The 15,350-nt window shown below is 35.6% G+C and overlaps 1 protein-coding gene across 4 annotated transcripts in view; it reads left to right on the forward strand.

Moving 5' to 3' along the window:
- LOC138932237 (uncharacterized) overlaps positions 1 to 15,350 on the forward strand; it is a 30,559-nt gene that overhangs the window by 7,087 nt on the left and 8,122 nt on the right. The window lies entirely within an intron of this gene.

Consider the following 15,350-nt stretch of genomic DNA (forward strand, 5'->3'; position numbering starts at 1 on the left):
GCGGATTTCGCTGGCATCTCGTTTAACGATGTCTATCGAAGAAAGGCTTCAGGTTTACCACTTTAATATCCGCGGGCTGTTTAAAGGAAAAGAGCACGTTTTACAAACCGACCAGATTCGATTAGGTATTTAAAATTACGGTACAACCGGCGTGCCTGTTAATCCCTCGGGGACCGAAGCACCCCTATTTTTAGACGCTCCCTCGCTCGCTCGTTCGCTCATTCGTGTTACTATCGCAGGTCAGGGTAGTGTGTCCTCCAATATAGAGTGTGCGTAGTTGGAGTGTTCTCTCGAACATATGTCCCTACATGTGGATTTAAGCCAGACGCGTATCCAGAGAAAGTCTCTTCCGCGGTGAAAGATTCGAGTTGATGAGCATCCCGAGTATTTTTGTGCACCCTTAATACAAAACTGGATACTTATATATGCGAGTGATAAATCCCATAAAACTGTACTTTCCGAGCATAAAATTTACGAGTCGAAACATTATTGTGTTTATCCATTCGTTGCATCGATAGTTTTATTTACTTATATTTATATTTATTTTTAACTTATATTATTTTTATTTACGTATTTTCATTTACTTATAATTTTTTTTCAAGATTAGAGAAAACCCGAGAGGATAATAATGCATAAAATCAATTTTAATTTAGGTAGTAATAGATCTCACACATTATATCATTTTATTCTAGTAAAATTAAATAAGTTTTCAGAAGCTGTTAAATATCAGTTTATAAACATTTGACGAGGGATAATAATCGTGCACCTGCATTTTATTTAATTGATACAAATTTCGATGAATACCAAAAGTGTCGATACATTCTCACGATTACGTCTATAAGGAAATTTTCTGGTTCTCTATATATGAATGCGCGAGTGGTATAGCATCGCCGTCACCTTTGCTTGAACGTAAAACGTAAAAAAGATTCTCGGCGACAGGCGTATCTTGTACCGCTCTTTTATCCTAGTTAAGCATTCTTATCCGGCTTATCATCTTACATGTAGACTCACTATATCTCCTCGGTTGCGTACGTGCTCGCCTGATGATACGCGCTATAATTCTCGGTTAAGACAGTCAACTGCATTTATGCAGGATATACGCAATATGCGGAATATAATAAAAGAATAAATAAAAAGGAATTTATAAGTGCAGTTAGTTGAAGATTGAATTAAAAAACGCAACAATTTAATATCAAATTCAAATTATCTTTACTAATTTGGTACAAGTAAATATCCAAGATATTGTCAAAGACAAAATTAAAATTGATTTCTTAGAAAACAATTAATGCCCCATCATGTCAGAGCAGAGGAATTTGTAATTTTACATCGTATTAAAAATTAAAATAGCATAAAACCAAATAATTCGTCAAATATGTATATTTGAAATGAATTTCCTTTCGGTACATTGCGAAAAGTTTCATGTTGCATTTACAAGATAGATATCGTCACATTACGTCGACCATATGTAATCTTGCTGCACGGCGAAGCCGTCCTTCCCCTCTCTCTCTCTCTCTCTCTCTCTCTGTCTCTCTCTTTTATCCTTCTCTAGGAAAGACTCGTAAAATAGCCGCCTCGGGGGAAAAATTCCTGAATCAAAGGATCTTGGATCAGTGGCCCCGTAAAAGGGTTAATCCTTTCTCGCGTCGTGTTTGAAATACCGCGTTTACGCTTGAACTACGCACCTATGCCCTTCTCGGATGCTTGACTGTTCGCGTAATACCGTGCCCGAAACCCCTGAAGGGGGCACGTTTTTCCCTCTTGCGTCGCGCGAAATATATGGTATTTGTATTCTCACGGTATCGCGAAAGTTTTCATAAACGAAGGAGGGACGCGTATCGCGTTAATTAACAGTCCGATGACACGCGATCATTTTTATCGTTCGCTCCGACAAGGCTTGCGATTCGATTGCGTAAACATCGCGCAGTGCGAGAGATTTGTCCAATGTGTATTAGGAAATAAAATTCTTTTAGCCGTTTGTTTACGAACACGTTTGTTTCCTTACTCCTCAAAATTTCATTTAAATTTATTTTATTTAACGTGATATTAAAATTCGAAAGATATATCACACAGAAGTATATACATTTGTATGATTTCGAGGATAAAATAAAAATTAAATTATATTCTTCACAATACAAATTATTTATTCTCTAAAAAGTGAAAAAAATCATTAATCTAACATTAATGATCTGACATAATTCCGGATATTTCGTAACGAAAGCACGCTTTTTTTTTTTTAATAAAATTTAGAAACTTTTTTTGATATTGATTGGCACAAATATAGATTATCTGATATTGCGAGGCAAATATCGACAAATTTAGACGCCCATGTAATAATTTTTTACAACTCGCCTAATCGTGTTAATCTCGTGTAAACCTTGCAGCGTGTCAAACTATAATAGAACTGATTCATCAGAATAGATCGTAACAGCCGAAGGGTCGTGTATAACAAAATTCTAGACACAATACCGCATCGACGCGATAATCGTGATAGATATCGCTACATGATATGCAGTATATTGCATTGCATTGGAAATATTCGTTCAATTTCTTTGGCGTATGATATCACGAGGTTTTCTTATATAGGTTGTGTTTTAAAATCTCTGATCTAGAATTTTAACGAGGAATTTGGAGACAATTTTTTTTTTCGAGGACATTCTGAAAAGCTTATGATTACCAAAATTAATTAATTCAGTAATTAAAATTAATATTAAAAAATTGTTTTATACAACGAATGCTTAGTCTAATTATAGATTTTTCAACAATTTTCTAACAAATTTTATTTTTATCTTCAATTTTTCTATAATTATAGAACACTAAGCCAAAAATCGCAATCATATTTTAAATAAATTTACCTTTAATTAATTTATTAGGAAGAAAATTATTAGGGAGGAAAAGATTTTATTTTTATTCGTTGTAAAATTCTGGTTTCCGTTTTATCGAGAGAAAATTGACTCCAAATTCCTCAATGGATCCACCGTTGGAGGACTGATATCCCGTGTAGCATTCACCCTGTGTAAGCATTGACGGCCCTTGCCCTTGAGTCTACGCCCTAATATTGATCCAACATCCCCACCATGGTGGGTCACATTGGTGATCCCCCCCTCCCCCTTTCTTCTACCCCGCCATTGGGGGCCGTTGATCGTCCATACATCGTTCTGATGCGCCACGCCGTCAGTGTAAACGTGGCTGTCAAACCGTTAAGACTTTGTAGACCGATCGATTGATAGCGTTCGTTCCTTCAACGCCGGTCTTCTTCCTTTTCCTGCTCTTCCTTCGTCACTTCCTCTTACGATTCGCCACGATGCCGCCCTACGTCACAAAATATCCCAGTGCAGATGCGACCACGCGGTAGGATACATGCTCTCCGTTGCGGATATGGTGCTCTGCGACGTCTGTGATAACAAAGGTGAGGGTGATTTTCTCTCTTTTTCTTATAACGGATAAATATCGGGTGAGGAGAGATACGCGACGTCGTCATGGCGAAGGGACTCTCCTCTTTAATTCTTAATTTGGAAATAATTTTGCGCATCACTGTTTTTAAATATATTTGGAAATTGAAAATCCCCCCAAGTGGAAGAAAAATGTTTGCAACGAGAAAAATGTGAATTGAATTTTATCAATTAAAGCTTAATGCGCACATCTGCTTCTTTTATAATTAAATTGACATCTATTTTCTTAATGGAAAAAAAGATGTAACATTCTTATTTGGATTTTAAAAAAGATTGCTTTATGTCATATTTTGCATAGAGATATAATTATATAATTAGAAATTGTTATAAAAACCGTCAGAAAATCTCCAGGTATTATTCACGATTCTAAGTGTGAAGATTTCAACGTAACTTTGATATATTCGCGAAAACGAATACAAATTTGCTCTCCCGTGATTACTAATTGATGCCATTATACCCGCGACGTATGTTAACTTTTAAAGAAAGAAAGAAAAAAATCTACGTCGGCGAAGAGGTCACGGATTTCGCTTAGCAGAGAAATTCCACGGTGGAAGGGAAAGTTTGCGATGCCGGAGGGGCAACGGAAAATTGCGGGACTTTCCCGAAGAACGTGGAATTTCCGCGAGGGAAAAGGGTTTGCGAAAGGTATGATGTGACGGGTAAGCGTTTCACGTGCACGAGATCGTGTGAGTGATACGATGGACTCGACCTTTGACGCGGGTGAAGGTGAGACTTTACGATCTTATGCAATGCTATGGGTAAACCTTATCTCTCAAGGTAGCAGCGGATGATTTTCGCGAGCAGATTCGCAAATGCTTTGCGTTAATTCGACGTGTAATCTTGGAGAAAGATACATCGTATCAAGATAGATCCTAGCAACATATAGGATGTTGTATGGAAAAATAATTTTCCCGTAAGGCTTAATATTGATGTCAAAAAGATCTTTATTATACAGTAATAGATATATACTTAATTTATATAATTATATGTAATATATATAATTTAAAATTCTCTTTTAAATATTTATTTATTATCGGTAATTAATATATTATTACATTTAGTAAAAATAAAATTATAAAGATTATATTTGACAAAAGTTGCGTCAACTATTTATCATTATTTTCATTACTTTAATTACGTAATAGAAATAGCATTCTAGAGATTACAATTTTTATATTATTTCATTATTAAATAAATATCCGAAATTAAAAAAAAAAATATTATATTATTGAAATCTGAATATTTTTCAATTTATATTTTTATTTTACTCGACGAAGGGGGAAACGAACGTTAGTCTCGTCGTTAAGACAACTCATAAATTGCGTGATAAGACCTTTCGTCTTCTTTTATATAAATTGCTGTTGATGTGATTTACTGTGCTGTTCGTCGAGCCGTTTACAAGCCAGAATACACAGTAAAGGTGAGAGAAATCTGCGATAGTTGCGTGGTAAATGCCAGACATTTTCACCCTGTCATGTATGAATAAATATGGAATCGCTTCTCGCGCGCGAACACCGTAAAATTTGATTAGTCGTCTTAAAAGTGTGCGAAAGTTGATCTCTTGAAAGTACAATATTTCTCGGACGCATTTTTTGTCATCTTTAATTAAGTATTAAGTTCTCATCAGTCTTCCTCTGCAAAATGTGATTATTCTAATCTTCAATTAAATTTGCCATACTTAGCGGAATTTTTTGTTTAAGAGAAAAATTCTATATTCTTTTCGCGTGATCAACAGTTTATTTAATATCCCACGCTCTTTCGGAATTAACGTCGAACGAAATTCCCTGGGAGTGTCGCGGTCACGATCGCGAATCGCGAACAATGCGGTTCGACGACAGCGAAAGTTTCTATTTACGGGCACACGGGCAATGGAGAGACATCGTACACCGTCCGATGACTGTACCGAGAGGAGTCAGATTATAAAACGGCAGACTAAGCGGCTCTGGAGATTACGAGGGCCGGCCAGACTCGGCGTAAACAAGCCTCGTTATGCACTTAATTACGAGCACTCCGTGCTGCGCGTGTGTACTATATATATATTGTATATATATATATATATATATATGTGTGTGTATGCGTCGGAAAATAACTCCGCCTTTTACCGTATTCTCTATTTCTTTCGAGTGTCTCTTCTGCATTCTGTCACGTCTGTTTACGTCGAGGTGGTCGTAAGTTTAGAAATCGAAACGTGAAATTTACACTAAGCATGCATTTTCAAAGTCGAACCACTCGGCGCTTCTCTAATCTCTGTTACTCCACGTATTTTTAAGCTATCGTAGTTCATTGAGCTTCTCGATTTATAGCGCGAAACTTGGAAGCAATCGGTGACTTTTGCTCGACTGTTCGCGATTAACGCGCATGCCGCGACTCGCACCCCTGTTTATATTCAATAAGAGATAATGCTCGAGATATAATTAATCGAGATATAACGCGAGCTTTGTACGTAAAATTGTACGGATGAATCGCGTTTCCATTCGCATTCATGATCTATTTATTATTAAATATTCAACATTATATTTCGGCAAATATGAAAAATATAGTCGCAGGAATTATAAGAAAAAAAATCTATGCGTATCATATTAATATATTTTATTTCGTGCTTTTCGATTTTATTATTGTATATAAAACAGATGGTTTTAGAAATAAAAAATAAAATATATAATATGAGATATTTAAATTATTGATATAAGAGAAATGGCGAGATGATTTTAATGAGCGTAGAGTGTTGATGAACAGAGAGCGGGTCTGTCGTCGAATGGATTTGATGCAGCAGGCAGGCGCCTGCTTATCGTAGTTTACATTCCGTAGGAAAGAATTCTTATCGGGGAAAAAAGTGTGCCCGCGTTATTAATATTATGCATCCTCGAGAGAGCGAAGCTCGCCGGGTAACGTTCTCAACACATCTCTCTATTAAAATCTAATTACGTGAATAATGAGTTTTTCGACTGGGTAAATAATGGTGCGCGCTATTAATACTGATGACTTTAATTGTCGAAAATTAACGCTTGTATAATCTTCTTGCGCCATTAACCGACAAAAAATTAGTGACGGGAATATTCCTCGAAGCTATTACCATTGTTTCGCGCGTATCGCAAGAAGCTGTTATTATTTCGTCGTTAAAATGGGACATAATATAAATAGTCAATGCGATATTTATAGGATATAAATTTATCTCTCGAGAACAATGGCATGTTACGATTAATAAAATATTGTATCGTATTATATATTTCTCTTCAATTATAAATGAGGGAATCAAATTTTTGCATATAAGAGAGAAAGCTCTTTTATATTTCATATCGTTTATATAATAATTTTATTTGGGAAAAGGAAACACTCGAATACATCTTCTTTCCCGCAGAAACTCCCAAAATACTTTTTCTCAACGTCGAATTGCTTTAGTAAAACATCGTGCTCTCACACACATTACACGGATCGCCAGTTGTCGCCATCGAATTACACCGTAGACCGACAAATTACTATGGTGGTTGTACATATATATAATTCAATTCAGCGGTGTGGTCGGCGTGGCCGGGAGGGGGGGGGGAGAGACAGGGGTATCAAATTATTACTTATGGAATTCCTGCGGCGATATGTAATGGCGAAATTCCGGGAAGACGATGACATTCTCATGGGAAGAGAGACACACGTGTGTGTCATCTACGTCTCGCGTCGCGTTGTCATTGTCGCCGCGCGGTGACATTTCACCGATGGGGCTCCAGCGCTCATCGAGCGATCACGTAATGAGATGTTGGAGCGCTAGAGAGACGATAGTTCGCAGATTATAAACGACGTGTCTCGCATCGTAAGAAAGAATGACAGAAGGTTTGGATTACTTAATTATCTGATGATTAAAGTCCTCTGAAATTATACTTATTTTCTCGGCGATCATTAGCGGTAATAAAATATTTTTCGTTTACTTTCCGTTGCTCGAGGGAAGATCCGGATGAATTGATTAAGTTGTTAGCGTTTCACATACCGCAAATTTGCGGGGAAGTTTAATTTTTTATGTCGTTGGATAATTATTAATTGTAAGAATTCAAATGGAGGATATTAGTAACATGAGAGGAACCTCTTGATAATTTTCTGTTATTTAATTAGGTATAATTGATTAATACAGCAAAAAAGTATTTTTTGATCACTGTAAGTTAAAAGTAACATACTAATAAGATACAGGAGTTTCTGAGAACTTTCGTTTAATTAGAGAGACAGCTTAATTCATTAATGTCACTGCTGATAATTATGTAATTGGATTAATTATCTTACTTTTAATATGAATTTAATTACATTTAACTTTATTTAAATGAAAGGACATTTGGGGGAATGAAAAAGAGAAAGGACTGAAAAAGAGAAGGGTAACATACGATTGCATTCAATCAGGTTTACAACATTTTACAGAGGTTCTCAGCGGTCGCAACGTTTATTCGGTGAGGAAGTTCGCGGTTTCTTTCAGTCACGTAAACCCAAAAGTTGTTCGGTTAACGGAATATATGGACCGGAAGTTCGAACGGTTGTTTTCTGATTGAAATTCGATGTAAAGATACAACTTCCTGCCTTAATGATCCTTTTCTTGGTCAGCGAACGTTGACACCATCGTTGTCATCATTCATTCGTAATCGCATGAGCGCTTTGAGCATCGCGGCATACAATGCGTTATGTTAATGATCGGAGAAATATCGTCACGTTAATACTTTATATAAGTCGACGTGTATTTAAAATTTGCATATCGAATGTTTTAGAATTTTTAATTAAAAATATATATTTCTATGATATATATTTATGAACATTAAGTACATTTTACATTCTTAATTAATAATTATTAATATAAATAATTTTCTTAAAAATAATTTTTTTTTTTTATACTAATTGATTTGTCTCACTATTCTGTACATAGAAGTATTACGGTAAGATTATCAAAAACTAAATATTTTACGAGATATTTAATTTTTTATATCAAAATATGTCAGATTAAAATATAAAATAACTCAACAAGTACTTAATAAAAAAATACTTTATTATAGTGTTTTGGAAAGCTCTCGATGTCAGCTACAAGAATACTAAATAAAAAATGGGGGTTTCTATTTAAGATTTTAAAGTTGACCTTTACATGACCTTCAAATGATTTTCCAAGGTCAAATCATTGTCATCATCTTATGGCCCCCTTGAAGCCGCACAACTTTTGTTTGAAACATTTTTCGATTTAACGCAGTGTTTTTGAGATATTTGAGTGGGTTCTTTAAAATGGGACACCCTGTATATATATATATATATATATATATATATATATATATATATATATATATATATATGAGAGAGACAATAAAACTTGTGTAACACAATACATAATATATGTCTAGAAACATTAGTTTTTATTATTGTAATGGAGATGAGTCGAACAACTGTCAAAAGTCATTCACTGTATCCGTACCCATAATTCGTATTGCGTACATATTGCTAAGTGCGTTCGCATTCTCTCACGTATCTCTTAGCAAGAGAATACCTGCCGGAATATAAAAGCTCCAGCCCGCTGAATGTAATTTATTTTCTGCGGCATAATGTAGCGCGAATCCTTCAGTTACCTCGTTCATCACCGCGCGATCTTTATTCATCTATTCATAGATGTTCGTTTCTATGGTTGGTAAAAACCATGCAAGTTGGTAGTTCTCGCCCTTTACGTTTCGTCGAGTTTATTGACTCACATAGTCTCTCTTAGCGTATTTGCTTCACATCTTTGCAGAATACTTACTTCCTACAGTCTCCCCGTTCATCGTATGCATCACGATGTTTAATTATCTGTTCGTCTATTCCATATTTATACGATTCGCGCTCGCACTCTTTGTTTTGCGTAAACAGTTTTCTTTATGATACAAATACATTCCCATTTTTTTCTTATCGTCCTTAACTTCTATTCTTGATTTTCTCCATGTACGAGATACTCTCGTGTATTCTCCTCCGATAGAAACTTCGTTTTTTTTCATTTTTTCCTTATCATCTCAAGACGATTTACAACTATTGAGCCATGAAGACTCGATGTACATCTTTCAGGTAGCATCTACAGGAAGCTCTACCGGAAAGTTTTTTTTTTTTTTTACATTTCTTCAGTTGTAAGCGCTGTGAAGAACCACAAATGATCCAATAACGGTAATCCTTACCGGAGAACGGATGTTAAATATTTTTTCTTGGACATAAATACATTGTGCGTGTGAGACTTTGAGCGCGAGAACGAACGCGATGGGAACATGGAAACGATTTCGCCAATATTTCCAATGGCATTGCGAAGCGGGTTACCTCACGACGACTGTCATTCGCCATTACGTCGATTCCAGTTACTTTGTTAGAGACACTCAAGAGACAATTCTATATAATTTGCTATTTTTTTTCATTTTTTCTCTAATATAATTCATTTTCAATTCAGTGAAACTTGCAGAGATTAAATTGTGCCAATACTTGATTGTTTATGTATAAATTTGCTTGGTATTAATTACGTTAACAATATTAATAATATTCTAATTATGTTAAATAAATTTACGATACGCGTTATAATATTCAAATACTAATTGCGTTAATAATATTTGCGGTTTCAGTTATCGTGTTAGAAATATTCAAGACAATTTTGTGTGGTCTGCTATTTTTTTTCTCCATTTTCTATGAAATATAATTTATTTTCAATTTAGTAAAACTCAATATACATCTGTATCTGAAATTTGGACAATCAATTAAATTCTGAATCGCATAAAACCACCTGGTGGAAGATTCAATTTTCTGTACAAAAACAAGCGTCGATCCGAAATGGCGACAATATATACATATGGGGGCCGATCGCGTAATCGCGGGAGCATCGGCGACGAGGTTGAGAACTCGCATAATTGGAATCAACGATGCGTACCGAGCGGCCTCGGCCATTGTCTGCATACAGTTACTCGATTATACCGCGGACACGTTTCGAACAATTCGCACCGTCGACAAAAGTGCGCCGCTAAAATGTCGCGTCTCGCCGTAATAATATTACAAACGATGAAATATTGAAAGTATTATATATATTGTATAATAACCAAGAAGGGACGACAATATAACTTGGCTTTCTCACGAGAGAAGTAATGAGAAATTTGCATAAGAGTACGAAACAGTTTTGTACAAGTCGTCGCTCATGCTGATAACGCTCTCGCGAAAGACAGATGTACGATTGAATTAAAAAAGATTAATAGAAGCTGTATTAATATATTTCGAGAGGGTTAAACCTTTCTTTATTTTATACAGAGGGAAAACTTTATCGGTTCATTATTATTTACACACTTGTATATCTATCATGTTTGTATACTTTTATGAGGCAAAATGATATAAATGTACTTCTTTTAGGATGTTAATATCCATTTTATCGTTCGCATGACTGTCATTTCTATGTAAATATTGATCTGAATTAATTTGCATAATTGTGATCTCAGTCTCAGTCTCTTCGTAGACTATTTTACGGGGCACACGCGCCTTCCTTAATACGCCGATAATGCAAGCTCGCGCCTCTTCTAAAGATCGCTCTTGTTAGTGCGGGTTGCGTCTTGAAGCAGGGACGTGATCCCCGCGGATTTAGCTATTTCATATGCATATCCTGGTAAATCTGTGCACGACATAGCGATACTATTATCAGCGACACAGAGCAACGTACCGACTCCGACGCGCGTCATTAACCTTGTCCGGAATAAAAATACCACGAGTCAATTATGCGAGTCAATTATGTTTTCCGAACGCGAGCCTAGTTAGAGCTTTATTACGTCGTCATCGTCGTCGTCGGAAACGGTGATGCAACGTTGTCGTGACCACGAGGGATGAATTTCACCCGAACGAAAGAGTCTTGAAAACGTGAGCCATACGTCTTATTTTTATAAAGAAATACGCTCTATATGTATATTAGAATATACATCACAACTTTTGCCTTGTATTAATTCTATATTATTTTGTAATCTCTCTATAATTTTTTTATAATAGTTTCCTTCTTTTTAATTATATATATTAAAGAACAATACTTATATATGGTATACGCTAAAGCTGATAATTCTTTAAAATTTTATACATAATATTTATATATAAAATATTATATACAGTATAGTTTTATATAATAATAATTTTATATAATATTATCAAATACTATAAACGTATATAATTTTAAAAAATGGCAACTTTCAAGAAGTTTTACGTTATACCTGCCATATTTTATTATCTGATTTTACAAATTATAACAATTTTATCTCAACTTCCTTTATTTTCTTTTTTTTGGGGGGGGGGGCGGGAAGGGAGGGGGAAAGGAGGAATCTCGAAGACTTTTCTTGAGCTCGAAGTGCATCATTCATTGCACCTCCTCGCTGCGTTCTTCATCCGTGCGTTTCTGGAATTGGTCGAGAGCGACCGGAGCTACTTATACGGTGTACCGTTTACGCATTCTTCTTTCTCTCTCTCTCTCTCTCTCTCTCTCTCTCTCTCTCTCTCTTTCTCGTGATGGTCTACTACGTATTTCCAGCTGCAACCATGAGCCCCTTTTTCGTTCCATTCCCCGTCACGCGTGTCCCCGTCTTCCTTCCTCGTCGAACGAACGTTTTTAGCTTCTTTCTGCGCGCTGACGTGTACCAGAAGAATGCTCGTACTCCCGAGTGTCAGATCGCATCAGACACGGCTGAGCGTTGTTTTATGTAAGTTTAGAAATTATAAGCGTCCAATCGTCAAAGAATCGCTCTCGGACGACGGCAGTTTTACTGCGGGCAAATCGCACTTTTTGCGCTCAAACTGCGCCCCGTTATACTTAATTGATACTTTTAATTCTGCGACGGTGTGTTTAATCGACACGTCTAGTGATTCAATAATTACCGGTTGTATAAAATTGTTTTCGTTGTCATGTAAATTCCGAATCAGATACGAGGTTGCGCGGGAATTATAAATATTAATGTTACATTTTTAGGATAAGTATAAAGTAAAAGAATCCCATAAATATGCAATTTTTTTTTTATACGGCGTATATAAATAAAACTTTATTCTAACAACATTTTATTTTGTACAGCTTGATTCTTTTCTTTTATATCACAAAATTTTACGTAAAACAGTGAGAGGTAAAATTTCTTACACATTCTTTCAAGTCTTATTAATTTGAATATCTTTTACTGGAAACATTTTTAATAATAATAATAAAAAAAAAAAAAATAATAATAATAAAAAAATAATTTTTTAAAATTGATCTCGAAATCGCCGAGAATGAATCCAATAATAAGTGACTTTTGACGTTCGATGGCGAAGCAAATTCTTGAACGGCCACTTACTTCGAATGCAGCATAGGGGCCGGGCCTACCAGGGCCCCCGAGACACAATGAGCAATAGAAGAAATATTCTCCGGGCTTGACCTCACGCACGGCGAGTCACTTAAGTCACGCATACATACACACACACATCCGTGCGTTTGCGACGCGCACGTGCTGCTGCGTATGCGTGCGTGCGTGCATGTCTCTTTAAAGCGTGTTTATCGTCGTCCGCCGACAGTCTTCGTCACTTTCGCGGACCGTGTTTGCTTATTTATATACGAGAGCTCCGTATATAAAACGATAAAATGGAGCGCTATTCGCATACGATAGTCTTCTTCAACGGGATTGATTATGTCGGCAAATGATCTTCCGATGAAAGGGATGATACCAAAGGGTGTATGTGATTGCATGTGTGCGTGAGCTACTTTGATCAAAGAGAGACGGTTTTAAAAAATGGCTTTTGCGTATAATATATTGATAGCTTTGCGTAAATATTTATTAAAAAAAATAAGAACTTTACTAAATAAAATCTTATTTATAATTTACTTCAAATTCATTTATTAATAGTATATATTAATTTATTATAATTTACTTACATGTTATAAATTAAATTTCTATAATATTTAGATTTTTTAAATAAATATATGCGAATTATAAATGAGAATTAGACATACATATAGATAAAATGATGGGGATTGTCTGTAGTATATTTAATTATTTTCGATTAAGTGACTTTTGCTACGAATGATCATTTCTATTCGAAAGTCGTTGCATTTTTTTACGAAAGCGCGCGTGTCTATTTTTATGCATATCTGTATACAAAGGACACGCTCACATTATCGTGGAGAATAATACATCTTGCCCTGACCATGAGGTACACGAATGCAATTGTACATAGGGTGTGCACGCAGCCGTGATGTATATTGATAGACGTGTGTGTGTGTGTGTGTGTGTGTGTGTGTGTATATACAGATGCACGAAATGCCCGTGCGTGAGTGAAAGAGACCGCTTTAACATACACACGTTGAAGAGTTCCCACAATCAGTACACAATCCGTCTACAATGTGCACACGGTGACCCGATTAAAAAAAAGGCCGTCGCTTTTCTCTCCCTCTCTTTCTCTCGAATATTCGAATATTAAGTTTCTTGAATTAAAAAAAATTTTTTAATCGAGTTTTTGAATGAATTAAAAAATGAGAAATATGATATATTTTGTTATTTGTTTAAAATTTTCAACATAATTTTTATGACAATCAATCATTTATTGTATATAATTACAAAACTGTATTTGTTATATTATATCTAAAAGAGTAATCATTCCCAACACATTTTTCTTTCGACGCTAATATCGAAGTATCTTTCCATACATCGTAAAACATACATTGTAAACAATATTAAGGAAGCAAGTATCTCGATATCTCGAAGAATATTACGAAAGTAGTACAATATATCAATTTGTCTTATTTCAAAATTCATGTTCAACTTAATTTTGAAACTTTTATAGAATTATTTGATGAGAAACTGCTTTTTTAATTTAAATCGGCCAAATCCCGAGTATTTTTCTTTGGTGCCACCGTGTATGCACAGGTACCAAGTGTTGCGCACGTGTGGCGTACACGCCGGCACGCACACGCGTGTGACGCCTTATACATGGCAACGTGAGGTCCAAGAGTGGCCTTTCAGTCTGTGCTGAGACCGCACACGGTATAGATCCCGTGATTTTTGTTCTCGATCGTTGCGGAAAACGGAATTGTGCGCGGATCATTGCGAGGAGATTCGTGTTGCGTCGCCGAAAAGAACGATCAATGATTGTGATCGTCGACAGCACGACCGGCAGGAATCGATCGGTGATTTTTTGGCGAAACGAAATGATAGCTTTCATCATCGGCTTTTTTTACTTCTATGCCGAATTACTGTGCCTGCAGTTGCAGATAATGATACGCCCGGATGAGTACAAGCTTGCCAAGTTCTTATTGTAAAAAAGTATATTATACATGTCGAATATTGAAAGAAATGGCATCGAGGAAAGAGAAATTATTTTTTGCGAAGAAAAATTGCGTCGAAATTGGGAAAATAATTCTACATTCGTGAGGATACAAAAACTTTCCAAATTTATATCGCGAGAGGGAAAATCTTCTGCGAAGGAAATAATATATAAAAGGGAAAGAGATAATCCGATAAAAAATCGCGTAGATGCGAGAAAGATGTCTGAGGATAACAAACTTTCTAAATTTATGTTGAAATAAGAAAATGAAATGTGATGTTCCCGTAACAAATGCTTTTGGAAAGAAAGAATAATATTATAAAAAAATGTCAGGGAAGATAATTATTTGCATTTGGAAGGATATATGTTCCTCAGCCTCCCTCTTACTGAGGAAAAAATCCGAATACGAACTCGTCACGTGATTTATTTGGACTCGAATTTTAGTCAACTGTTTAGTTTCAAAGATGGTATCGAAGGAAAAATATATAATTATACATACCCAGCCGAAAATATGTCGAGTTTTATTTTGAGGAGAAAGTTTAGTTTTGAATTATTTTAAATTTCACAGAATTCTTCTTGATCGCGTGTAAAGGATGTTGTCGAGGCAGGAGAGATAGAAATTTTCGACGATAATATCTGCGA

This window comes from Polyergus mexicanus, unplaced genomic scaffold, assembly GCF_030449975.1.
Source record: "Polyergus mexicanus isolate NDT 795.1 unplaced genomic scaffold, iyPolMexi1.0 SCAF_4, whole genome shotgun sequence".
NCBI lineage: Eukaryota > Metazoa > Arthropoda > Insecta > Hymenoptera > Formicidae > Polyergus > Polyergus mexicanus.